At 44.7% G+C, this 27,042-nt stretch overlaps 1 long non-coding RNA gene across 1 annotated transcript; it reads right to left on the bottom strand.

Moving 5' to 3' along the window:
• Positions 1-115: 115 nt before the first annotated feature.
• Positions 116-25,460, bottom strand: LOC122930993. Its single transcript, XR_006388199.1, has 3 exons — positions 25,439-25,460; positions 6,897-6,925; positions 116-361 (listed from the first exon to the last, which is right to left on the bottom strand). It is a non-coding gene; the product is annotated as an uncharacterized LOC122930993 (long non-coding RNA).
• Between the last annotated feature and the right edge of the window lie 1,582 nt (positions 25,461-27,042).

Raw genomic sequence — 27,042 nt, 5'->3', positions numbered from 1 at the left:
GCCATGTAAAGGAGCATTAAAGGGGTAATCTGTCACAATGTAGGGGGAGGGGAGGGTCAAAGAATGACAACAGAAGGAAAATGACCAGAAACTAGGCCTCACGGCAAGGGAAAGGCCCTAGTAACCCTGAATATCCCTAGGAGAAGTGACAGGGTCTGAAACCACTGGTTCCTTCCCAGATGAACGAACCAGTGTCTCCCTGAGGCCTAGTAAACAACAAGCAATTGGGAACAACAAAATTGCAAAGAAAAATACACTTATCTTCAATAGAAAATTGATGAGCGGGAACTCATGTGAGGACCACACACCAGCTCTTCCAACTCCAGGCACATAATATCAAACGCATGGTATAAGTGTGAATCTAGAATAAATAGAGGAGCAGTAATGACCACAAGCTACACCTGAGACAAGAGGTGTCGTTATTGTCAACAACAACAACACTGCAACAAGTGAAAACAGGCTGTCAGATAACCTAACGTGCAGCCAGTCTCTCAGATCTTCTAACCTCTGTCACAGGAGGGATTGTGACATTATCCAAGACGTATAAAGTCCCCGCATATGCCCGAGTCCCTCACACAGATTTTACTTACCTCTCTGTCTCCGGCACCAGTGTCGCTTCTGATGCCGAAACAGCGGCCGCTGCAGGCCATGACTCTGACCAGCTTCCTTAGCATCGTGGGTGATGCTAGGAAGGCTCGTTCCTGTCGCAGCCTGCTATTGGCTGACACCCCCATCGCCGGATGTTTTCATCTGCGCAATGGGTAGATGCAGCAGCGGCATCAGAAGTTACGCGGGTACCGGAGAGTGAGGTAAGTTCAAACTCTGTCGGGGCCCGGGCATATGTGGGGGCCATTATAGGTCTTGGACTGTTGTTAGATATTAGGATAACACTAATCTGAGATCTGTATATTGTTAAAAGGGTTTTCAAGCAAAAATAAAAGTCCAAATTCTGTAAAAAAAAATAAAAAATCATAAAAAAGTCATATTCACAAGACCAAGTAAATGCCACTCCCTTTCCCAGGTCCCTTGCTGTCTCTACTTCTTGGTCCCTTCTAACACAGAAAATGTGACTGCTCAGTCATTTCCACAGCATTATAAAGTTAATCCACGGCACTCCAAAAGATTTTTGTGCCAAATAAATTTTTACATTTAATTCTTTTTTTCAGATTATCATTTGTATACATCCAGAGTAGTTCATTTATACATCATAAGTATATAGCCACATGAGACAAAAATTCCCGGACGTTTTGGTCATTACGACCTTCTTCAGCGGGGTCTAGCAAAATATATAATGTGTATACAATGTGGGCACAGAAAATTTGTAGTATATCAGATATTCTGCTAATGATAGAGAAGGGAGTGAAGAAAGGAGGAATTAGAAGAAAATAGGTCCTATCAGAAGCTAATGAGAAGGGGAATAGGGAAATCACAGGGTAAAGATTATGTAGCGATAACATCATTGGTGTCATAAAATAAGGATCTATAAACCTGGGTTAGGTGATCCTATTACGTCATATAAGGCATCAATATATGCATGTATCATGGACAGATTACATTGCTTACTATGGGTCTGGTGATGTAAGAAATTACCTGGTGGCAGGGTAGAGAGGTAGGCGCTGGATGTGGCGTGCAGGCGGATAAGTATGCTTTTTAAGGCTGTCAGTCGTAATGATGGGCGCATAGTAATGACGTCATCACGTCCGGCGCCTATCATGAGTGAACGCACGCGCTTGGACTGAAGGAGCGTATGTCGGCGGCTAGTGCAGGCGACGTTTGTGCGTCATCACATAGCGTCGTGCGCGCGCATGCGCATTTGATATGCGGGTGTAGTATGGGCAAAGGTGTGGGCAAGAGGGCAGGAGAGGTGAGAAAAGAAAGGGGTGGAGGGGCCAATCGGTATGATAGTGTGTTTATACACTTGAGAATTAGTTAGAAAAAGAAGAATTACAATTCTGCCAGATGGGGGAGGGATTATAAATATGGGTATGGTGTTTATGTAGGTATAGAGGGGTATATAAACGGGGATCACGCAATTTAGTAGGATAATAAACTGTTGAACATTTGCATACTGTCCTGTTATATCATGTGTCAGTGTAATAAAGAATAGCACAATATTGCAGTATTTTCCCCCAGTTGTGATTTTGATTGGTTTTTGATTTGTTTTTGACAGTGAGAGATGTGCACTTGTTTGCGCGCAAGTTGATTTAAAAAAAATGATTTTATCGGAGGCCGGATCCCAATTTTCTTACCCCTCAAGAGCAAGAAGCATTGGCCACACTGATGTCCTTGTTGGAGGAGCAGGACACAGCTGGTGACATGGGTGAGTTCCCCAAGATACTGTGTCCTAAATCCAAGAAATTTCCCCCATTATCAATTTTTCCTAACATTGATTTATTTGTACAATTGGTATGTAATGATTTGAGCAAAATCCCGGCATCCAGTGTTATGGATAATTGTACGAAAGGGGAGAGGATTGCCCTACAGGAAATGAAAACATGGAGTGATGTGGTGGTCAAAGGTGCCGATAAGGGGGGCAACATTGTCATCTGGCCCCGCACCATGTATGAAAAGGAAGTTTGGAGACAGTTGCATGACAAATCTTGTTATGCCAAACTGACCTTCAACCCTACCATCAAATACAAGGAGGAACTGAGGATTATTTTGGATGAGGGGGTGGTGGAGGGTGTTATCTCTGCTTCCCACCCTATATCTTCTCCCAAAGGTGCATAAAAATCTGCAGGAACCTCCTAGACGCCCGATCATATCAGGAACTAACAGCTTGAACGAGGCAGTATGTAAATATATCGACTCCTTTCTGCACCCTTTGGTTGAGGAGTTACCATCACATTTGAAAGATACTATGGATGTACTCAGAAGAATGGAAGATTTACACCTGGATTCCGACATGCTACTGGTGACGTGCGACGTTGAGTCGTTATATACATCCATTGAACACTCGGATGGACTCAGGGCAGCGGAATTCTTCCTGCATAGCTCCAATGTGGAGGATAAGAAATGTAAGTTCATCATGCAGCTTTAAAATTTTGTGCTTACCCACAATTTCTTTAAGTTTGGGGGTCTCTTTTTCCTACAGCTCCGGGGCACAGCGATGGGGGCGGCTTGCGCACCCTCATACGCTAATTTGTTCCTGGGGCTGTGGGAGAGAGAGATCCTACAGACAAATGTATCTTCCCTTGGATGTAAGGTCCAATACTGGGGAAGATACATTGATGATCTGCTTATTATCTGGCAGGGGTCCACCAATGAATTTAAGTTGTTTGTGGATGAGCTTAATAACAACCAGCTCAACATCCGACTCACATTTACCTGCAGCAAGAATGAGATCGACTTCCTGGATGTGAAGCTATGGGTGGATGATGATGGGAAGATATCCTTGGATCTGTTCAGGAAACATACTTTGGTAAATTCGCTGCTATCTGCACAATCCTCTCACCCAAGGAATCTGATCAACAGTATCCCTGTTGGACAGTTTCTGCGGACTAGAAGGATCTGCTCCTCTGACTATCTTTTTGAAATCCAGGCTGACGACCTACGGAGGAGATTCCAACAGCACGAGTATACACGACGCCCGATTGAGAGGGCATATCGTCGAGCACGCCAGGCCAAACGCCCGGAACTCCTGCAACCACAAGTACGACGGGAGGCATCAGACGAAACACGTTATATCACCACATACAATAACAACTGCACGGCAATAGGTGAGGTACTACTCAAATACTGGGAAATACTACGTGGGGATCCACAACTAGGACTAACGATGTCGGCCCGGCCACGTATTACATTTAGACGGTCCAAAAATCTAAAGGACCATTTAGTTCGAAGCCATCACATAGTGAAACAACCTGGCCTGTTTGGGTCCAAGGGCCCCAGATGGGGCAATAAACCATGCGGGAAATGTGTGGCCTGCTGTAACATGGACAGGGCTGACATTTCCTTCTCTACCATGCACAAGAAGGAATATCGGATCACCCACCGTATTGACTGTGCGACGACTGGGGTGATATACTGGGCCTTATGCCCCTGCGATAAGATTTATGTGGGGCTTACGACGCGCCAATTCAAGAAACGTATTCGTGAACATGTACTGGGGATTATAGCGGCCGCTGATATTACGGATGACGATCTCCTTACGACCATACCCAGACATTTCAAAGAAGTACATGATTGCAATGGATCCCTACTGAGGTTCAGGGGAATTGACCATGTCAAGATATCTCCTAGGGGAGGTGATTGGAAGAGGATTCTTTCACAACGTGAATCCCGATGGATCTTCACCCTCAACTCCATTAGGCCATATGGATTAAATGATTATAATAGCTTTGTGCCTTTCTTGTAGGCTCCCTTGTGTTGCGCTCACCGGATTCTGGACATTCACTAGGTGAGTTTTTATCAGTATATTTTTTATTGTCTGTATTATCTGTCTTTATCAGTTCTAGTGTTATGTCTGGTTACCTGTTTGTGTTTCTAATTCTTTATCCCTCTAGTCCTTCTAGATCTTGTAGCCCATATGATGCGGTTTTGGGGTAGTACCACCATGCGCCGACTCGATGGATGGATCGCTCGCGTGGAGCTGCACCTCTTGATTGATATCACATGACTGTATACTCATGGGATGTATAAGACACTAGTCCCGTTAGGGATTTTTTAAATTGCATGGCCAGGGTGCTAGTATATATACATGGGTTGTGTCATACTGACCCTGGACCACTATGAATATAAAGTCAAAGGGGTTGATGTGAGAGTGGTCCACTTGATACAAGAGTCAGTCTATGACTTATAATACATTAGTATTAGCAGCTTCATAGTGGTCACATATCGGTCTGTGTGTATTGTTTTGGCTCACATGTATTGAGACGGTCCAAAAATGTGATACTTGATTTATTTATGTATTGTTATATAATTGGTTTGTTTATTCATTGTTGCATGACACATTCACTTACTCACTGCGCACTTTCACTTTGCACTTGGGTATCATTTCACTGGCATAGTTATTTTATATTTATTATTTATTGTGTACTATATTTTTTTTTTTTTTAATTGATGGTTTTTCTTTTTCCTCCTTTCACAGCAATCTTACTTTATTTTTTCATTATGAAATATAGGTTTCTAATGTGACTGTTCACTGCTAATATCTAATATGCAATATTGGCTCACATGTATTGGTTGTATTATGATATTTGTTGTCTCTCTGTATTAGGTTCATGGGTTCATACACTGTGTGATCATGCTTGAATTGCATTCATGGCCATTTATCAATTTAATATTTATATGTAAATTTATTTATGAATTAAGTACATTTGGTGTACATTTTTAGCATATTTAACTTAGTTTGGCACATATATATATATATATATGTGGATGATTATCTCTGCTATGTTAATACAGGATAGTGGGCAGGTATATTCTGGCTGTCCAATATTAAATATTGAAAATCATTTAAACCTATATATGGTATGTTAGATGATACCCTGTAAATATGGCAGATGATACACTGTAGGTTATCTGCATTGAGCTATGATCTTAATTAGGAGTATGTATATTATATTGTATTGTATAATGACCACTTGTGTTTAACATTCAATAATGTCTAATGAACTTTATGCATAACATTTTACATGGATTTATCGGCTCAATAACTATACATAGGTCGCTAGGATGTACTTTTTATATAATAGAGAATGCATCAGTGAATTGCCTACCCTGTTAGTATCCATCTGACTGCTGCACATATCTGTGAACAATGGAGATAGATCGGCTGTTTCCGTCCCCCGGACGCTTTTAGGTGATTGCCTGGCAGCCGCGGACGCCCAGCGTGGGTCATGTGATCATCCAGGGTGTGTTTTGCCCACCTCCGGTCACGCACTTGTGACGCGGGCCAGGGGGAGGGGCCGCTCTGCTTCCATGACCTGTGATCCAACTTAGGGGCGTGCTATGTGGTGACGGCACGCTTGCTGGGGGCCGGCGGTGTGATTACATTTCACAGGTTAGTTATGGATCGTCCGCATCTGATTGGGCTAGTGAGAAGGGACTGGGCTATAAGTACTGAGATTCCCGGCAGGTTCATTGTGCCCTGTGAAAAAGCCAGAGAGCGAAACGGTTGTCGGGTTTTCCCCCCTATCCAGGTTGGTTATTTCATTGCTATGTACCTTTTATGCCTTTGAAGCTGTTTATGTGATCACCGGTGCCCCTGCTGTGCTGTATATCTTCTATGCTCCAGTGTCTCCTCAGCCTCCTAGTGTGGTATTCCATCTGGGATATGACTATATTGTCACTGTGGTGACTCCCTCTTGGAGTAGGTTGACATACTTTTCTATGCTGACTGATAGAATTTTTGACACATCTATTATTCTTCTCTGATTTGATTCATCATTATCTGCAGCATATTTGCGGGGGGTCCATGATGTACCACATGGACAGTGGCAATTTGTTACAAGCATGCATTGATATATACACTGGTCATAGGGGTTACTGTTCATCCACACTTGTCTGCATTTCCCTTCTGGGTTTTATTATGTACTGTACTTTTTTGCATATATGTTTAATAAAATATTTTGTATAAACATCACCGCTGGCGTGTTGTGCATTTATAGGAGTTTGTAAATTTGAGGCCGTGCGGTGCACACCTTGGCTGGCAACAGCCTTTTTGTTTGGAGTCACAATATTGCAGTATGAATACACAGATATATACCGTAAAATAATATACCGTAAAATAATAAATTGTTCAAGGAATAATGAGCAGGACAAAAAACAATTAATGAACAGTGGTTAATGATTGGTGGACAAGAATCAGGGAAAAACTGCTAGCATGGGATGAGAGGGAAGGAGTGGGGAAAAAAAGGGGGGGGGGAGAGGAAAAAGGGGGGGGGGTTTCTCACCCATGTTCGCCTAGTCCCCATCAACGAGCCTAGAACAGAGAAAAAGAATAAGTTATAATCAAGATAATATACGGAAATCCCATTCTCTATTTAGACCTCTTGGTTCCAATGTGTCCAGTTTATGGATCCAATATGATTCCCGTTGTAATTGCGAGATCCTGTTACCTCCGCGTCTTGGTTGATGCACCTGTTCGATGACTTGAAAACAAAGTTGGGAGATTTGATGTTTATGTCTTTCAAAGTGTGCCGGTAGGGGTAAAAGAAGTTGTTTAGTCCGTATTGTGGATTTGTGTTTGCAAATGCGGTCATGGATGTGTTGAGTAGTTTCCCCAACGTAAGCTAAGCAGCACGGACATTTAATCAAGTAAACGACAAAAGATGACTCGCATGTGAAAAAATCCTTGATATGAAACCGTTTACCTGTGCGTGAATGTGTAATGAAGTCACCTTTCATGATATTGGAGCACTGGGCGCAGTGCAAGCATGGAAAGGTTCCATATTTAGGGTTTGTCAGAAAAGGTTGTTTAGATCTTTTGGTTTCCTCCAAAGTCTGCACGGATAAGTTTGTCTCTTATGTTAGGACCTCGTTTGTAGCAAGTGGGTGGAGGGCTTTCAAATTCTTTCACTGATAGATATGCACTTTGTAAAATGTACCAGTTCTGCCGCACTACACTATGTATCTTGGGCATAAGGGGATGGTATGTGGTTATGCAAGGAATGCGAGGTGCGTCTATCTTGGGTTTTGTAGGTAGTTGTTTAGTTTTCTGTTTCAAATAAAATTGCTGGTGAGCCGGGTATCTCAGGTGTCCTGATGAAACCCCGGGGGCGCCACATAAACTCCAGTACTATTAATAAAATTGTACAGTTATAGTGGAATACACTATTGTTATCTTGGTAAAAGATTGCACTTACTTCACCGGGGAGGAGGGCATAGGATAAAGCTCAAGACACCTATACCTCAACCTCCCCCGCCGAGGTTGCTTCAATTGATGTAGTAGTAACTTCCTGGTCCCCAAAAGGATGACACCGGGGCTCCAATATTACAGGAAGTCTTTTATTGATCCAGCTCGACGCGTTTCAGGAATAAATCCCTTTTTCAAGAGCATATACATATAACAGAAAAACACAAACTTATATAGGGGAATACAAACACATGATATGGGGTCATCCTCCTTAGGGGAGGGGAACAAAGGCCAAAAAATGGGGTAATTTCCTGTCCATTGTTTTGTTCGTCAATTGTAATGAAAAAAACAATCTGTTCAAAAGATTCTTATTTGCTCTTTATACAGAATGTCTAATCTATTCCTAAATATACAGTATTTATGCAGTTATCCCCAAAAACCAAGGAAAGGAAGAGGGACAGGAAGTGAACATGCCTTGCGTTCCACCGTGGAACGCAGAGGTTTCCCTGGTCTATGTGGCATTGTGGAGCATGGTGTTGCGCTTAAGAATAGTAGAGATGTGCTTCTAAATACTCATGTGCCGGTGCGCATCAATTTGTGAGCGCATCGGCTGAAGCTACTATTGCTGCGGAACTTTGCCAGGGAGAGAACGCTCCGATGCGTTCCACTGTGGAACGCATCGGACAGGAAACAACCCGCATCAGCTCTGATGCGCTCCACTATGGAGCGCATCGGGCAGAGAGCATGGGGGTGGTATCTAGGTAAAAAAAGTAAATGGATAGGATAAGTGTTACACCAATGTATTCCAATGGTATAGTGCAGGGGTAGGCAACCTCCGGCTCCCAGCTGTTGTGAAACTACAATTCCCAGCATGCTGCATTCATTTCTATGAGAGTTCTTAGAAGAGCAGAGAAAGTATGCATACTGGGAGTTGTAGTTTCGAAAGGATAAGTGTTATACCAGTATATTCCGATGTACACAAATAAAAACTGTAAATAGATAAATGGATCATTTAAAGAATAAATGAATAATGAACAGTTTGGGGATCATAGAAGGGTGTAGACATCCCAATTGATGTACACATATAAAAAGCATATGAAAAGCATATAAAATACATATAAGAATATGATAAAGATATAGAATATCCCAATGTATACATAAATAGATAAATAAATAGATAAATAAATAGATAAACATACTTTAAGTAGTATAAATTGTTAAAACTACAGACTAATACTAACATACTCTCAGACACTATATATTATAGCAAACTTCAAACAGATCCCACAGCTTCTTATAAAAAACTACTAGAGGAACTTATAGAGAAAGGATATACAGAAAACATCATTACGAAAAAAGAAAGGAAACATCTTCTGATAGAAAACCCTTGTATACCATATTTCTATTACCTACAAAAAATTCATAAATCTCTGACCAATCCCCCTGGTCGACCCATAATATCAGGGATAGATTCCATCACGTCCAACCTCTCCACCTACATTGATTGTCTCCTACAGAAATATGTAGTAAATTTACCATCTTAGGGCTCTTTCACACCTGCGTTATAGTCTTCCGGCATAGAGTTCCGTCGTCGGGGCTCTATGCCGGAAGAATACTGATCAGGATTTTCCTAATGCATTCTGAATGGACAGTCCGTCCTTCTGGATGCATCAGGAAGTCTTCCGTTCCGGAACGGAACGTTTTTTGGCCGCAGCAAATAGCGCAGCATGCTGCGCTTTTTGCTCCGGCCAAAAATCCGGAACACTTGCCGCAAGGCCGGATCCGGAATGAATGCCCATTGAAAGGTATTGATCCGGATCCGGCCTTAAGCTAAACGTCGTTTCGGCGCATTGCCGGATGCGACGTTTAGCTTTTTCTCAATGGTTACCATGGCTGCCGGGACGCTAAAGTCCTGGCAGCCATGGTAAAGTGTACTGGGGAGCGGGGAGCAGCATACTTACCGTCCGTGCGGCTCCCGGGGCGCTCCAGAGTGACGTCAGGGCGCCCCAAGCGCATGGATCATGTGATCGCATGTACACGTCATCCATGCGCCTGGGGCGCTCTGACGTCATTCTGGAGCGCCCCGGGAGCCGCACGGATGGTAAGTATGCTGCTCCCCCGCTCCCCACTACTACTATGGCAACCAGGACTTTAATAGCGTCCTGGGTGCCATAGTAACACTGAAAGCATTTTGAAGACGGATCCGTCTTCAAATGCTTTCAGTACACTTGCGTTTTTCCGGATCCGACGTGTAATTCCGGCAAGTGGAGTACACGCCGGATCCGGACAACGCAAGTGTGAAAGAGGCCTTATCTACGAGACTCCAGTCAACTTATCACAATATTGAAAAACTTTGAATGGTGTAAGGACATGCTATGGGTAACTTTGGATGTATCATCTCTGTATAGTAACATCATACACACACTGGGCATTCAAGCAATCAATAAGTTTCTTTCCATGGACCCTTATATGCCCCCCAAACAAATTAGCTTTATTTTAGATTCAATAACTAATCTTAAATCATAATTATTTTACCTATAATGATGGTTTTTATATTCAAAACCGTGGCACAGCGATGGGCACGAAATTTGTTTATGGGGGCATTCGAGGAAACCTTTGGCCTATTAGACCACCCCAACATTAAACTCTATAGACGGTATATTGATTACATTATCTTTGTCTGGGAAGGATGAAGAGACACACTAGATAATTTCATTTAATACATCAATCTAAATGATTGGAGCTTGAAATTTACTGCGCAGATAGATTCCTCGACCACCGTTTTTCTCGATTTGAAATTAACCATCAGTAATAATTCAATTGAGACAAGCACATACTTCAAAGAAGTTGATGCGAACAGCTATTTGGACTATAAACGCCACAAGTGGAAACGCAATATACCATATGGTCAGATGAGGCGGGTCAGAAAGAACTGCTCCAACGATGTGACTCTAAGAGATCAATTAAAAATTATAGAGTCTAGGTTTCTAGAAAAGGGATACCCAGAGGGCCTGATTTCAGATTCAATTAACAAAGTTGGGAAAACTACCCAAACAGACTGCCTGCGACTAAAACACCAAACGCAAACCAGTGAGAAAAATAAGTATATTTACAATTTTATTACCCGATACACATCATCCCATAACTCAATCACAGCAATTCTAAAACACTGGCCTTTACTTCTAAAGGACCCCATTTTGAGTAAATCAATACCTAAAACACCACATAAGACATTCCGTAGAGCCAAGACATTAAAGCAGATCCTAGCCCCATCTCGTCCGAAGTTGAATAAACTTAGTACTGCCACTACCATCGGATCGAAACCCTTGGGACTTGTAGAGAAACCCAAGGGATCATACAAATGTGGGCATACACGGTGCAAATGCTGTCACACTATTATCCATGGCGTAAATGAGGTTACCATCAACTCCTCGAAAGAAAAAAAATCCTCTTTCAAGTTATATGGACTGTGGCACCACAAATGTAAGTTACATGCTAGAATGTCCCTGTGGGCTACAATACATAGGTCGGACGACCCGAAGCATCTGAAAAAGACTCAACTCCCACTGCTCCAATATTTGGAAAAAGTATGACAAACATAGCGTTTCAAGACATTTTTCACAAAAACATGATGGCAACGCATCGTTCCTATGTCTGACCCCTATTGAATGGGTCTCCAAATCCTTCCAACAACTTTGCAGGAAGGAGATGTATTGGCCTAAATGAATCCCTCGAACTATAGTAATTATTAATTATCAACAATAATCTGTGTAATACTGATGGTCTACCCAATTAACAACAATCCTTTTTCTATATATATTTTTTATATACAATCCCCCCCCTATATATTACGTTTGCAATGGATTTTAATATATTTCACCTTTTTATCAATTGGTCTGTAGTTTTAACAATTTATACTACTTAAAGTTTATCTTTTTATTTATTTATCTATTTATGGATACATTGGGATATTCTATATCTTTATCATATTCTTACATGTATTTTATATGCTTTTCATATGCTTTTTATATATGTACATCAATTGGGATGTCTGCTCCCTTCTTTGATCCCCAAACTGTTCATTATTCATTTATTCTTTAAATGATCTATTTATCTATTTACAGTTTGTATTTGTGTACATCGGAATATACTGGTATAACACTTATCCTTTCCACTATACCATCGGAATACATTGGTGTAACACTTATCCTATCCATTTACTTTTTTACCTAGATCACGCCCCCATGCTCTCTGCCCGATGCGCTCCATCAGAGCTGATGCGGGTTGTTTCCTGTCCGGTGCGGTCCACTGTGGAGCGCATCGGAGCTGATGTGATTTACTTCCTGTCCGATGCGTTCCACAGTGGAACGCATCGGAGCGTTCTCTCCCTGGCTAAGTTCCGCAGCAATAGTAGCTTCAGCCAATGCGCTCACAAATTGAAGCGCACCGGCACATGAGTATTTAGTAGCATATCTCTACTTGTCTTAAGCGCAACACCACGCTCCACAATGTCAGATAGACCAAGGAAAACTCTGCGTTCCACGGTGGAACACAAGGCATGTTCACTTCCTGTCCCTCTTCCTTTCCTTGGTTTTTGGGGATAACTGCATAAATACTGTATATTTAGGAATAAATTAGACATTCTGTATAAAGAGCAAATAAGAATCTTTTGAACAGATTGTTTTTTTATTACAATTGGCAAACGAAACAATGGACAGGAAACATTTTTTGGCCTTTGTTCCCCTCCCCTGAGGAGGATGACCTCATATCATGTGTTTGTATTCCCCTATATAAGTTTGTGTTTTTCTGTTATATGTATATGCTCTTGAAAAAGGGATTTATTCCCGAAACGTGTCGAGCTTGATCAATAAAAGACTTCCTGTATAAATTGGAGCCCCGATGTCATCCTTTTGGAGACTAGGAAGTTACTACCACATCAATTGAAGCGAACCTCGGCGGGGGAGGTTGAGGTATAGGTGTCTTGAGCTTTATCCTATGCCCTCCTCCCCGGTGAAGTAAGTGCAATCTTTTGCCAAGATAACAATAGTGTGTTCCACTATAACTGCACAATTTTATTAATAGTACTGGAGTTTATGTGGCGCTCCCAGGGTTTCATCAGGACACCTGAGATACCCGGCTCACCAGCAATTTTATTCTAGATTTCAGTCCACTAGTTGGTACTGAATATCCCCCTCCTTTCTAGGGGGTCTTTGGGGAGCTGCCTATTTTTCTCCACCACATGTACGTTTCACCCACTCCTGTCTTCTTTTCACACCAATTTGTGATTATCCCTTGGCGCCTCATTCATTCCACACGCCCTTTTTGTACATTTGTGCAGAATATGCCATCTCCAAAACTTTTTTTCTCTTTGCATAATTTTCTGTTTTGTTAGATGGGGTGGATATCCCTTGTTTGTGAATTTCTTACTAGAGTTGAGCGAACACCTGGATGTTCGGGTTCGAGAAGTTCGGCCGAACTTCCCGGAAATGTTCGGGTTCGGGATCCGAACCCGATCCGAACTTCGTCCCGAACCCGAACCCCATTGAAGTCAATGGGGACCCGAACTTTTCGGTACTAAAAAGGCTGTAAAACAGCCCAGGAAAGGGCTAGAGGGCTGCAAAAGGCAGCAACATGTAGGTAAATCCCCTGCAAACAAATGTGGATAGGGAAATGAATTAAAATAAAAATTAAATAAATAAAAATTAACCAAAATCAATTGGAGAGAGGTCCCATAGCAGAGAATCTGGCTTCACGTCACCCACCACTGGAACAGTCTATTCTCAGATATTTAGGCCCCGGCACCCAGGCAGAGGAGAGAGGTCCCGTAACAGAGAATCTGTCTTCATGTCAGCAGAGAATTAGTCTGCATGTCATAGCAGAGAATCAGGCTTCACGTCAGCCACCACTGCAACAGTCCATTGTCATAAATTTAGGCCCAGCACCCAGGCAGAGGAGAGAGGTCCCGTAACAGACAATCTGGCTTCATGTCAGCAGAGAATCAGTCTTCATATCATAGCAGAGAATCAGGCTTCACGTCACCCACCACTGCAACAGTCAATTTTCATAAATTTAGCCCAGCACCCAGGCAGAGGAGAGAGGTCCCGTAACAGACAATCTGGCTTCATGTCAGCAGAGAATCAGTCTGCATGTAATAGCAGAAAATCAGGCTTCACGTCAGCCACCACTGCAACGGTCCATTGTCAGATATTTAGGCCCAGCACCCAGGCAGAGGAGAGAGGTCCCGTAACAGAGGATCTGGCTTCATGTCAGCAGAGAATCAGTCTGCATGTAATAGCAGAAAATCAGGCTTCACGTCAGCCACCACTGCAACGGTCCATTGTCAGATATTTAGGCCCAGCACCCAGGCAGAGGAGAGAGGTCTCGTAACAGAGGATCTGGCTTCATGTCAGCAGAGAATCAGTCTGCATGTCATAGCAGAAAATCAGGCTTCACGTCAGCCACCACTGCAACAGTCCATTGTCAGATATTTAGGCCCAGCACCCAGGCAGAGGAGAGAGGTCCCGTAACAGACAATATGGCTTCATGTCAGCAGAGAATCAGTCTTCATATCATAGCAGAGAATCAGGCTTCACGTCACCCACCACTGTAAGAGTCCATTTTCATAAATTTAGGCCCAGCACCCAGGCAGAGGAGAGAGGTCCCGTAACAGACAATCTGGCTTCATGTCAGCAGAGAATCAGTCTTCATGTCATAGCAGAGAATCAGGCTTCACGTCAGCCACCACTTCAACAGTCCATTGTCATAAATTTAGGCCCAGCACCCAGGCAGAGGAGAGAAGTCCCGTAACAGACAATCTGGCTTCATGTCAGCAGAGAATCAGTCTTCATATCATAGCAGAGAATCAGGCTTCACGTCACCCACCACTGTAAGAGTCAATTTTCATAAATTTAGGCCCAGCACCCAGGCAGAGGAGAGAGGTCCCGTAACAGACAATCTGGCTTCATGTCAGCAGAGAATCAGTCTTCATGTCATAGCAGAGAATCAGGCTTCACGTCAGCCACCACTGCAACAGTCCATTGGCATATATTTAGGCCCAGCACCCAGGCAGAGGAGAGAGGTCCCGTAACAGACAATCTGGCTTCATGTCAGCAGAGAATCAGTCTTCATATCATAGCAGAGAATCAGGCTTCACGTCACCCACCACTGTAAGAGTCCATTGCCATAAATTTAGGCCCAGCACCCAGGCAGAGGAGAGAGGTCCCGTAACAGACAATCTGGCTTCATGTCAGCAGAGAATTAGTCTGCATGTCATAGCAGAGAATCAGGCTTCACGTCAGCCACCACTGCAACAGTCCATTGTCAGATATTTAGGCCCAGCACACAGACAGAGGAGAGAGGTCCCGTAACAGAGGATCTGGCTTCATGTCAGCAGAGAATCAGTCTGCATGTAATAGCAGAAAATCAGGCTTCACGTCAGCCACCACTGCAACAGTCCATTGTCAGATATTTAGGCCCAGCACCCAGGCAGAGGAGAGAGGTCCCGTAACAGAGGATCTGGCTTCATGTCAGCAGAGAATCAGTCTGCATGTCATAGCAGAGAATCAGGCTTCACGTCACCCAACATTGGAACAGTCCATTGGCATATATTTAGGCCCCGGCACCCAGACAGAGGAGAGGTTCATTCAACTTTGGGTAGCCTCGCAATATAATGGTAAAATGAAAATAAAAATAGGATTGAATGAGGAAGTGCCCTGGAGTACAATAATATATGGTTAAGGGGAGGTAGTTAATGTCTAATCTGGACAAGGGACGGACAGGTCCTGTGGGATCCATGCCTGGTTCATTTTTATGAACGTCAGCTTGTCCACATTGGCTGTAGACAGGCGGCTGCATTTGTCTGTAATGACGCCCCCTGCCGTGCTGAATACACGTTCAGACAAAACGCTGGCCGCCGGGCAGGCCAGCACCTCCAAGGCATAAAAGGCTAGCTCTGGCCACGTGGACAATTTAGAGACCCAGAAGTTGAATGGGGCCGAACCATCAGTCAGTACGTGGAGGGGTGTGCACAAGTACTGTTCCACCATGTTAGTGAAATGTTGCCTCCTGCTAACACGTTGCGTATCAGGTGGTGGTGCAGTTAGCTGTGGCGTGTTGACAAAAGTTTTCCACATCTCTGCCATGCTAACCCTGCCCTCAGAGGAGCTGGCCGTGACACAGCTGCCTTGGCGACCTCTTGCTCCTCCTCTGCCTTGGCCTTGGGCTTCCACTTGTTCCCCTGTGACATTTGGGAATGCTCTCAGTAGCGTGTCTACCAACGTGCGCTTGTACTCGCGCATCTTCCTATCACACTCCAGTGCAGGAAGTAAGGTGGGCACATTGTCTTTGTAGCGTGGATCCAGCAGGGTGGCAACCCAGTAGTCCGCACACGTTAAAATGTGGGCAACTCTGCTGTCGTTGCGCAGGCACTGCAGCATGTAGTCGCTCATGTGTGCCAGGCTGCCCAGGGGTAAGGACATGCTGTCCTCTGTGGGAGGCGTATCGTCATCGTCCTGCCTTTCCCCCCAGCCACGCACCAGTGATGGGCCCGAGCTGCGTTGGGTGCCACCCCGCTGTGACCATGCTTCATCCTCATCCTCCTCCACCTCCTCCTCATCCTCGTCCTCCAGTAGTGGGACCTGGCTGGCCACATTTATACCTGGCCTCTGCTGTTGCAAAAAACCTCCCTCTGAGTCACTTCGAAGAGACTGGCCTGAAAGTGCTAAAAATGACCCCTCTTCCTCCTCCTCCTCCTCCTGGGCCACCTCCTCTTCCATCATCGCCCTAAGTGTTTTCTCAAGGAGACATAGAAGTGGTATTGTAACGCTGATAACGGCGTCATCGCCACTGGCCATGTTGGTGGAGTACTCGAAATAGCGCAACAGGGCACACAGGTCTCGCATGGAGGCCCAGTCATTGGTGGTGAAGTGGTGCTGTTCCGCAGTGCGACTGACCCGTGCGTGCTGCAGCTGAAACTCCACTATGGCCTGCTGCTGATCGCACAGTCTGTCCAGCATGTGCAAGGTGGAGTTCCGCCTGGTGGGCACGTCGCATATGAGGCGGTGAGTGGGAAGGCCGAAGTGACGCTGTAGCGCAGACCGGCGAGCAGCGGCAGGATGTGAACGCCGGAAGCGCGAACAGACGGCCCGCACTTTATGCAGCAGCTCTGACATGTCGGGGTAGTTGTGAATGAACTTCTGCACCACCAAATTCAGCACATGCACCAGGCAAGGGATGTGCATCAAACCGGCTAGTCCCAGAGCTACAACGAGATTTCGCCCACTTGGTGACAGGCGCAGCTTGCCCCTGATGTAGTATATGGCCAAAAAATAAACAAACAGACTATTGCTGGTTAAATGCACTTGGTGTGACAGCTTCACCCTGATGTAGGCTTTAGCCAAAAAACAACCACACCATTGAGGGTTAAATGCACTTGGTCGCAGCTTGTGCTGGCGCACCACAAGACACAAAATGGCCACCGATCACCCCAGAAAAAAGTAACTGACAAACGGTCTGGGCAGCCTAAAAACAGTGAGCAATTGAATTTCAGCAGCTCAATGATGCACAGCTGCAGATCGATCGATTAATCAAGTCCTTTGGAGGAGTTAATCTGCCTAATCTCGCCCTACTGTCGCAGCCGCAACCTCTCCCTACGCTAATCAGAGCAGAGTGACTCCAGCTTAAATAGAGGCTGGGTCACATGGTGCTCTGGCCAATCACAGCCATGCCAATAGTAGGCATGGCTGTGACGGCCTCTTGGGGCAAGTAGTATGACGCTTGTTGATTGGCTGCTTTGCAGCCTTTCAAAAAGCGCCAAGAAAGCGTCACAAAAGCGCCAAGAAAGCGACGAACACCGAACCCGAACCCGGACTTTTACTGAAAATGTCCGGGTTCGGGTCCGTGTCATGGACACCCCAAAATTCGGTACGAACCCTAACTATACAGTTCGAGTTCGCTCATCCCTATTTCTTACTCATTTTAGAAATTCTCATTGTACATGTTGCTGGGTCTGAGACGATTCGTTCAACTCTGGTGATCTGTGATTGTGGGATCGCCCTTTTGGTAGTATTGGGATGACAGCTAGAGTAGTAGAGTAAGCTGTTTCTGTCAGTGGGTTTGGTGTACAGGTCGAATTGACGCTGATTTCTGGTGTCCTTTTGTACCAGTGTGTCTAGGAAACTAACTTCTTTATTATCAATTTGTATAGTGACACCAGAAATCAGCTTCAATTCGACCTGTACACCAAACGTACTGACAGAAACAGCTTACTCCACTACTCTAGCTGTCATCCCAATACTACCAAAAGGGCGATCCCACAATCACAGATCACCAGAGTTGAACGAATGGTCTCAGACCCAGAAACACGTACAATGAGAATTTCTGAAATGAAAGGTGTCCTTTTGTACCAGTGTGTCTAGGAAACTGACTTCTTTATTATTAATGTGTATAGTGAAACCAAATTCCAATGTTGTTGAGATCATTGTAGAGAGATTCTAGGTGAGATTTGGGTCCATCCCATATGAGGAAAATATCATCTATGAATCGTAACCACACCTTCACATGATGTTTGTATAACGGGTGGGTGTATACAAATTTTGTTTCGAAATCAGTCAGGTAGGAATTTGCGTACGGCGGCGCCATATTAGCCCCCATTGTGGCCCCTTTGCGTGTTTTTGGTGTTCTCACCCTGCTGCTGCTCACTTGTCTGCGCTGCAGAATAGCTTAAGCCCTCCCACTCATCGCCTCATATGCGATCTACCCAGAAGGTGGAACTCCACCTTGCATATGCTGGATAGACTGTGCGAGGAGCAGCAGGCGATAGTGGAGTTTCATCTGCAGCACACACGAGTGAGTCACTCTGCGGAACAACACCACTTCACCACCAGCGAGTGGGCCTCCAAGAGGGACGTGTGTACCGTGTTCTGCTGTTTTGAGTACTCCATCAACATGGCCAGCGCCGATGATGCCGTCCTCATCGTTACTTTCCCACTTCTATGTCTCCTTGAAAAAAAACGCTTGAGGAGATGATGGATGAGTATATGGCACAGGAGGAAGAGGAGGAACAGGGATCATTCCCATGGTTATCAGGCCAGTCATCCACAGGTGGCTCGGAGGGTGGTTTCCTGCACCAACGGTGGCCAGGTACACAACTGTCCAGCCAAGGCACAGTTTTGGAGGATAATGAGAAGGAGGAGGATCCGCGTTCACACCAGGGTGGCACCCAAATCAGCTGACAGGCATCAATGGAGCGTGGCTGGGGGGGGGGGGGGAACAGAGGAAACAGATGATACACCTCCTACCGAGGGCAGCTTGTTATTACCTCTCGGCAGCCTGGCACACATGAACGACTACATGCTGCAGTGCCTGCGCAACGACAACCATGTTGCCCTCATTGTTAGCAGAGCTGATTACTGAGTGTCCACTCTCCTGGATCCCTGCTACAAGGACAATGTGCCATCCTTACTTCCGCCACTGGAGTGTGATCGGAAGATGCGCAAGTACAAGCGCACACTGGTAGACATGCAACTGAAGACATTCCCACCTGACAGTGGCGGTTCCATGGAAGCACAAGGCGAAGGAGGAGGAGAAAGTCACCAACGCAGCTGGGGCACCGCCACCACCTCAGAAAGGAGGGTTAGCATGGCTGAAATGTGGAAAAGCTTTGTCAGAACGCCATAACATCGAGCACCACCATTTGATACGGACCTTTAAAGGGTTTCTACCACTTAGGTGTCACATATTTAGCTGTCAGACACTAGCGATCCGCTAGTGTCTGCTCTGGCCAACCATCCTAATATAATTGCTTTTGGGGCAGTGGTTTGGCTAAAAAAACTACTTTTATTAATATGCTAATGAGCCTCTAGGTGCTATGGGGGCGTCATTAGCACCTAGAGGCTCCGTCTACCTTCAGAAACTGCCGCCGCCCAGCGCGTCCCTCCAGCCCGCCCATCTCCTCCTGAATGCGATCCTCCTTGTGAGCGCCTGTATTCGGCGCATGCGCAGTAAATGTCTGACAGCTTCCCTGCTCAGACATCTCCACTGCGCCTGTTCCTCGGAGCACTATGGCGTCATCGCGCAGGCGCAGTGGAGATGTCTGAGCAAGGAAGCGGTCAGACATTCACTGCGCATGCGCAGAATACATACGAGGATCGCATTCAGGAGGAGATGGGCGGGCTGGAGGGACGCGCTCGGCGGCGGCAGTTTCTGAAGGTAGACGGAGCCTCTAGGTGCTAATGACGCCCCCATAGCACCTAGAGGCTCATTAGCATATTAATAAAAGTATTTTTTTTAGCCAAACCACCGCCCCAAAAGCAATTATATTAGGATGGTTGGCAAGAGCAGACACTAGCGGATCGCTAGTGTCTGACAGCTAAATATGTGACACCTAAGTGGTAGAAACCCTTTAAAGACACATATATATGTGTACCGACATGTAGAAAAAATGAACAGCGGCACTCACCGGTGTGCGATCAAACGGCAGCTTTATTCAAGAAGAAATAAGGCAGGGGGCGGACAATTCAAGCACGCAATACAGCGGCGGCCGTTTCGCGCTATCTGCGCTTCATCAGGCTGTGCTTCAATGCGTGCTTGCGTCCGCACTATTTTAACCTCTGTTGCGGGCCGACGTCATGAAAACAGACGAATCAGACCGCATCTGAGCAGAAGGAGATACGTTCAACACATACAAACAAAGAACATGCAACAAATCTGCAACAAATCAGCAAAAGATCAGGGACAACATACAAGTACAAAATACACATGTGAATAGACAAAATCAAGGAAACTTACTTACAGGAATGGGCTGAGATCATTCCTATCATTTAATCCAAGTTCTCCTAGCGCTTGTGTGCGCAGGATCCACCTGGCTTCCCTCTGCAGGAGGAGGCGGTGTCTGCCCCCCCCCCCGCCCCCCCCCCCCCCCCCTCGAGAGAGGGATTGGTACTGTTTCTAATCCAGAAAATGAAATACAACTAGCGTCCCCATTGTGGGCTTCTTTAACATGTTGAATAAACCTCTTTTTGGTTGAAAGAAAAAGAAAAAAGTCTGGTACCGTGTTAGCCAATAGAAAAATAGTTTAGTGCTCTCATTAAGAGAAACAAAATAAGAGTATTGCAGGTTTGATACCTTTTAATGGCTAACAAAAATAGAAGTAATGATGTTACATAGCGAGCTTTCGAGACATCACCAGTCTCTTCATCAGGCGTACTACAAGAATATATGAAGAAACAGCAATATATATATATACACACAATAAGAACAGAGGCATGGGGGGAATGAATGGACATTAGAAAAAAAAAACTGAGCAACATACTAAAGATCTTGAGAATGAGTCCTTAATTATCTTACAGATAAGGGGTGTGAAAATTTTATGGTCTCTAAATTGATGTTATCTCAGAGACCTGGTGCCCTGACTATGTCTTCAGAAGACTCTTTAGATCTTGTAGTGTGTCATAAATCCCGGGGACAAATTCAGTCCAGTATTCAAAGTGTCAAGCAGTGTTATAAATTTGTATTCCCAAATTCTTCTAGCTTTTTGGGATTTGAAGTTACCTTTTAATATGAGAACTTTCATATGTTCTACATTGTGTCCTGGGCTACAGAAATGTTTAGCCACAGGAAAGTGTAGCTTCTTCAGAACCAGCGCATACCTCTGGTTGTGACCTACAACCCACAACTAGAGGTACTGAGGAAAACTGCCAAAAAATTACATCATGTCCTACGTAAGGATGAACGACTAAAAACAATCTTCCCAAACCCCCCCCCCCCCTCCCCTTACTAGCTTACCGACAACCTCCAAATCTAAGGAACATTTTGATCAGATCAAGTTCAAGGCCAGGAACCACAGAAAAAGGAACCCATCCCTGTAATATAAGCAGATGCAAAACCTGTTCCCATATAATCACAACAGATAAGATCTGGATCCCCAACACACAGCAGGAATATAGGATCCCTGGGACATTCACATGTTCTACATCTAATGTTGTTTATCTGATTCTCTGCACTAAATGTCCTGTTAGAGGCCTCTACGTTGGAGAAACAGGACAGAGACTCAATGCAAGGATGAGGTCCCACCGCCACACAATTAAAGAGAAGAAGCTACACTTTCCTGTGGCTAACCATTTCTGTAGCCCAGGACACAATGTAGAACATATGAAAGTTCTCATATTAAAAGGTAACTTCAAATCCCAAAAAGCTAGAAGAATTTGGGAATACAAATTTATAACACTGCTTGACACTTTGAATACTGGACTGAATTTGTCCCCGGGATTTATGATACACTACAAGATCTAAAGAGTCTTCTGAAGACATAGTCAGGGCACCAGGTCTCTGAGATAACATCAATTTAGAGACCATAAAACTTTCACACCCCTTATCTGTAAGATAATTAAGGACTCATTCTCAAGATCTTTAATATGTTGCTCAGTTTTTTTTTTTCTAATGTCCATTCATTCCCCCATGCCTCTGTTCTTATTGTATATATATTGCTGTTTCTTCATATATTCTTGTAGTACGCCTGATGAAGAGACTGGTGATGTCTCGAAAGCTTGCTATGTAACATCATTACTTCTATTTTTATTAGCCATTAAAAGGTATCAAACCTGCAATACTCTTATTTTGTTTCTCTTAATGTGAGCACTAAATTGAATAAACCTCTGGCATCCCTTTCCTGTTCTGACTGAGTTTAGATGTTCCCTAAACCTTTCAAACAGGCACCTAATAGTTTTGCCGATATAAAATTGTCCGCAGGGGCACAATAGCAGGTACACTACATATGTGCTCCTGCAGTTGATAAAGGTGTTCACTCTATGATGGATACCTGCGAATCCAATATGTTTTTTGAGGGAATTATAATTGCAAAACGAGTAGTTGCCACACTTGAAATTCCCTTTAGGTAAGTTGCTGTTCAGCCAATTCTCATTTCTACTGGGCTTAAACCTACTTCTGACCAATCTGTCTTTTACGGTATGTGCCCTTCTAAAGGAAATCAGTGGTTTCTGTTCAGTGAGCTCATGTAGGGTTGCATCTCTCCTTAATACGTCCCAATTCTTGAAAATGACGGAGCGAATGCACTCTGCCATGGGACTGTATTTAAATGAGAATGCAAACCTAGTAGATTCTGTGTTCCCCTGTTTATTTTTATAGCTAACCCTCCTAAGTAAACTTTCCTGGGAAAAGTCCTCTTCAACCTTCCTCATGTCCTCACTCAATGGAAAACCCACGAATTCCTTACACTCACTTTCAGTACCCTCCCAAACTATGAACACGTCATCTACAAAACGTAGATACGTTTTCAATTTGGATACATACGGGTTCATAGTGGAATAAATGTACCTATCCTCAAATCTTGCGAGGTACATATTAGCGAATGTACAGGAGACGGGGGTCCCCATGGCCGTACCCAATTTTTGCCTATACCAATCCGCCCCAAACTGGAACACGTTGTTGGTTAATATGAACTCCAGTGCTTCACCAATAAAACTACAATACATCTGGCTTTTGCCCATATTGGCCACGATGTCAAGGATCGCCTCCACACCCACATCATGTGGGATGCGGGTGTAGAGGCTCTCCACATCGAGGGATACCAATTGGTAGCCATCCTGCCAATGTAATTCTTTAAGAGCTAGCAGGAAATCATTGGTGTCTTTAAGATAAGCTGGAGCACTGATGAGAACAGGTCTCAAGAACCAGTCCACATACTTGGACAAGGGCTCCATCACTGAGCCAATCCCCGCAACGATGGGACGTCCCGGGGGGTGGCTCAGTGATTTGTGGACCTTCGGAAGGAAGTACCAGGATGGTTTGGCTGGGGAAGATGGGACAAGCTTGTTCACATGTTCCTGGGGAGGAAACCAACCTCCACATACTTAGAAATTAAGGACTTAAGTAACTGCTGGATATTGGCCACGGGGTCTCCCCGTATCCTTTCGTACACGCTGGTATCTCCCAGCTGTCTCAGGGCCTCATTCAAATAATATTCCCTAGACATGAGAACTATGTTACCCCCCTTGTCCGCCGGTTTAACAATGATATTATCCTGAGAACTGAACCAAGAAAGGGCTCTCTGTTCTTCCTGGGTAATATTAGGTTGAGCGGTAGAGTATATAATAGCCCTAATATCCCTCATCACCTGGTGTTGAAAAATATCAATGCTGCTACCGGCGGGCATGGGGGGACTAAAGGTGGATTGTACTCCACCTCTAAATGGATCCACAGTGGTATCAAGGAGGGACTCCTCAGTAACATCCAAACCAGTGAGTAAATTAATGCATTTTATTTCCTCATCACTGAGTTTTGTGGATATTTGGAAAGCTCCTGGATCAGGGTGGAGTGGGGACTCTCCCTGTGTAGTTGCCAATTTCTTAGGGATATCTCTAAACATTTTGTGTAGATAAAGCTTACGGGTAGCCTTGAATAGATCTATTTCAAAGGTCACAGGATCGAACTGTTCTGTGAGACTGTAACCAAGTCCTTTACTCAGGATACTGATACAGCCATCTGCTAAAATATAGTCCTGTAAGGTTGATCACTGAATTCGTATCAGGTGGTAAGAGAGGAGTTGTCATTTTCTCCAGGACACCTGTTTCCTCTCCCTTTCCGACCTCCTGACGCCTGTTTTTCTTTGCTTTCCTCCGTCCCCTTCTGGTCTTTTTCCTAAAGGGTCATGCGATTCCCCTACATTCTCCCCTGATATTAGGTTGGGGTCGTCCGAAACACTGGAGTCGGAATCCGTGGTCCGGTAATCATTGTTTTTTGCACTTTCTGCCAGTATTCCAATCGAAGATGTGGCCGGATTCATAATCCTGCTTGTCTCTTACGAATTTATCCTTCTTTCTATCTTTTACCTCAGCCTGTACAACTGTAAGTTTCCTGTTTAAACATATTGGATTCGCAGGTATCCATCATAGAGTGAACACCTTTATCAACTGCAGGAGCACATACCTGCTATTGTGCCCCTGCGGACTGATTTTATATCGGCAAAACTATTAGGTGCCTGTTTGAAAGGTTTAGGGAACTTCTAAACTCAGTCAGAACAGGAAAGGGATGCCCGAGGTTTATTCAACATGTTAAAGAAGCCCACAATGGGGACGCTAGTTGAATTTCATTTTCTGGATTAGAAACAGTACCAACCCCTCTCCAGGGGGGGACAGACACCGCCTCCTCCTGCAGAGGGAAGCCAGGTGGATCCTGCGCACACAAGCGCTAGGAGAACTTGGATTAAATGATAGGAATGATCTCAGCCCATTCCTGTAAGTAAGTTTCCTTGATTTTGTCTATTCACATGTGTATTATGTACTTGTATGTTGTCCCTGATCTTTTGCTGATTTGTTACAGATTTGTTGCATGTTCTTTGTTTGTATGTGTTGAACGTATCTCCTTCTGCTCAGATGCGGTCTGATTCGTCTGTTTTCATGACGTCGGCCCACACCAGAGGTTAAAAGGAGTGCGGACGCAAGCACGCATTGAAGCACAGCCTGATGAAGCGCAGATAGCGCGAAACGGCCGCCGCTGTAGTTGCGTGCTTGAATTGTCCGCCCCCTGCCTTATTTCTTCTTGAATAAAGCTGCCGTTTGATCGCACACCGGTGAGTGCCGCTGTTCATTTTTTCTACATGTCGGTATCCAGTTGTATTCTACTTACTGTTCACAGCTGCGCACCGCCGAGTGCATCCTCCCTCGCCAGCCTTGTGATCCGCATTGACTGCTCCACATTGACTCAGTGTTTGTGTGACTGTGCCGCCCCCAGCCTTTTTTGCTTGGACATATATATGTGTGGTTGAGAAACATAAGTTGGCGTCGCAGGAAGTCTCTCTCTCATAATTCTATTATGAAGAGTGACTGATATACTTCATTGCTAGTATAGATTAGAGAATATTTTCCTTGATTTCTAGAGAATTATCTGCAAATGATTATATCTAACATCTGCTGCCATCAGGTAGGCTTGGGAAAGCCAATTTGAATATTGTTCCCAGAATTCTAAAGTTGCATTGCTTACATTAGAATAACATACACATGCAGGTACCCAACATGCTTTGGCCTCTCCTTAGTGAAAAAGAGTGCCCCTTTAAAGACACATATACAGTATATGGTTGAGAAACATAGGTTCCCCCCCCCCCCCAGTGCTCCAGACTTAGAATTTACAAATGGCGACAAGACTTTTTAGTCTTGTCGCCATTTGCGACTAGACCCGCCGCCGCAGCTCTGCAGTTGAATACAGCGGCGGGGTACAGGAGCTGATAGTTCCCTGCCCCGCCGCCGATGTTCTTCTCAGCAGCGCAGAGGAGAAGGAGTCTCTCCCTCCCCACTGTGCTGCTGCCGCCGCCTCCGCCACTAAGAAGAGAAGCCAATGAGGGTTAAAAAAAAAAAATTTACTCACCTCCTCCAGTTAATCGCGTAGCTGCCGATCTCCTGTTCTTTCTTCAGGACCTGTGGAGACGTCACTGAGCTCATCACATGGTCCATTACCATGGTGATGGATCATGTGATGTATCATGTGATGAGCACAGTGATGTCACCACAGGTCCTTTGATAGGTCCTGAAGAAAGAACAGGAGTACGATCAATTGGAGGAGATGAGTTAATTATTTTTTAACCCTCATTGGCACTGCCCACTGCGCCACCAATGTTTATTATATTGAGGGGGGGGCGCACTGCGCCACCAATACATATTATATTGAGGGGGGCGCACTGCGCCACCAATGTTTATTATATTGAGGGGGGGCACACTGCGCCACCAATGTTTATTATATTGAGGAGGGGCGCACTGCGCCACCAATGTTTATTATATTGAGGGGGGGCGCACTGCGACACCAATGTTTATTATATTGAGGGGGCGCACTGCGACACCAATGTTTATTATAATGGGGGGGGGCGCACTGCACCACCAATGTTTATTATATTGAGGGGGGGCACACTGCGCCACCAACGTTTATTATACTGGGGTGTTGGGGGGGCGCACTGCGCCACCAATGTTTATTATATTGACCTTCTGCTATGCATTCTGTATTAAAGAATGCTATTATTTTCCCTTATAACCATGTTATAAGGGAAAATAATACAGTGAATAGACTTTCATCCTAGCAACCATGCGTGAAAATCGCACCGCATCCGCACTTGCTTCCGATTTTCACGCAGCCCCATCAACTTCTAAGGGGCCTGCGTTGCATGAAAAACGCACAACATAGAGCATGCTGTGATTTTCACACAACGCTCAAGTGATGTGTGAAAATCACCGCTCATGTGCACA

Source organism: Bufo gargarizans, chromosome 3 (genome assembly GCF_014858855.1).
Source record: "Bufo gargarizans isolate SCDJY-AF-19 chromosome 3, ASM1485885v1, whole genome shotgun sequence".
Lineage (NCBI taxonomy): Eukaryota > Metazoa > Chordata > Amphibia > Anura > Bufonidae > Bufo > Bufo gargarizans.
This window is presented reverse-complemented; position numbering and strand designations above follow the sequence as displayed.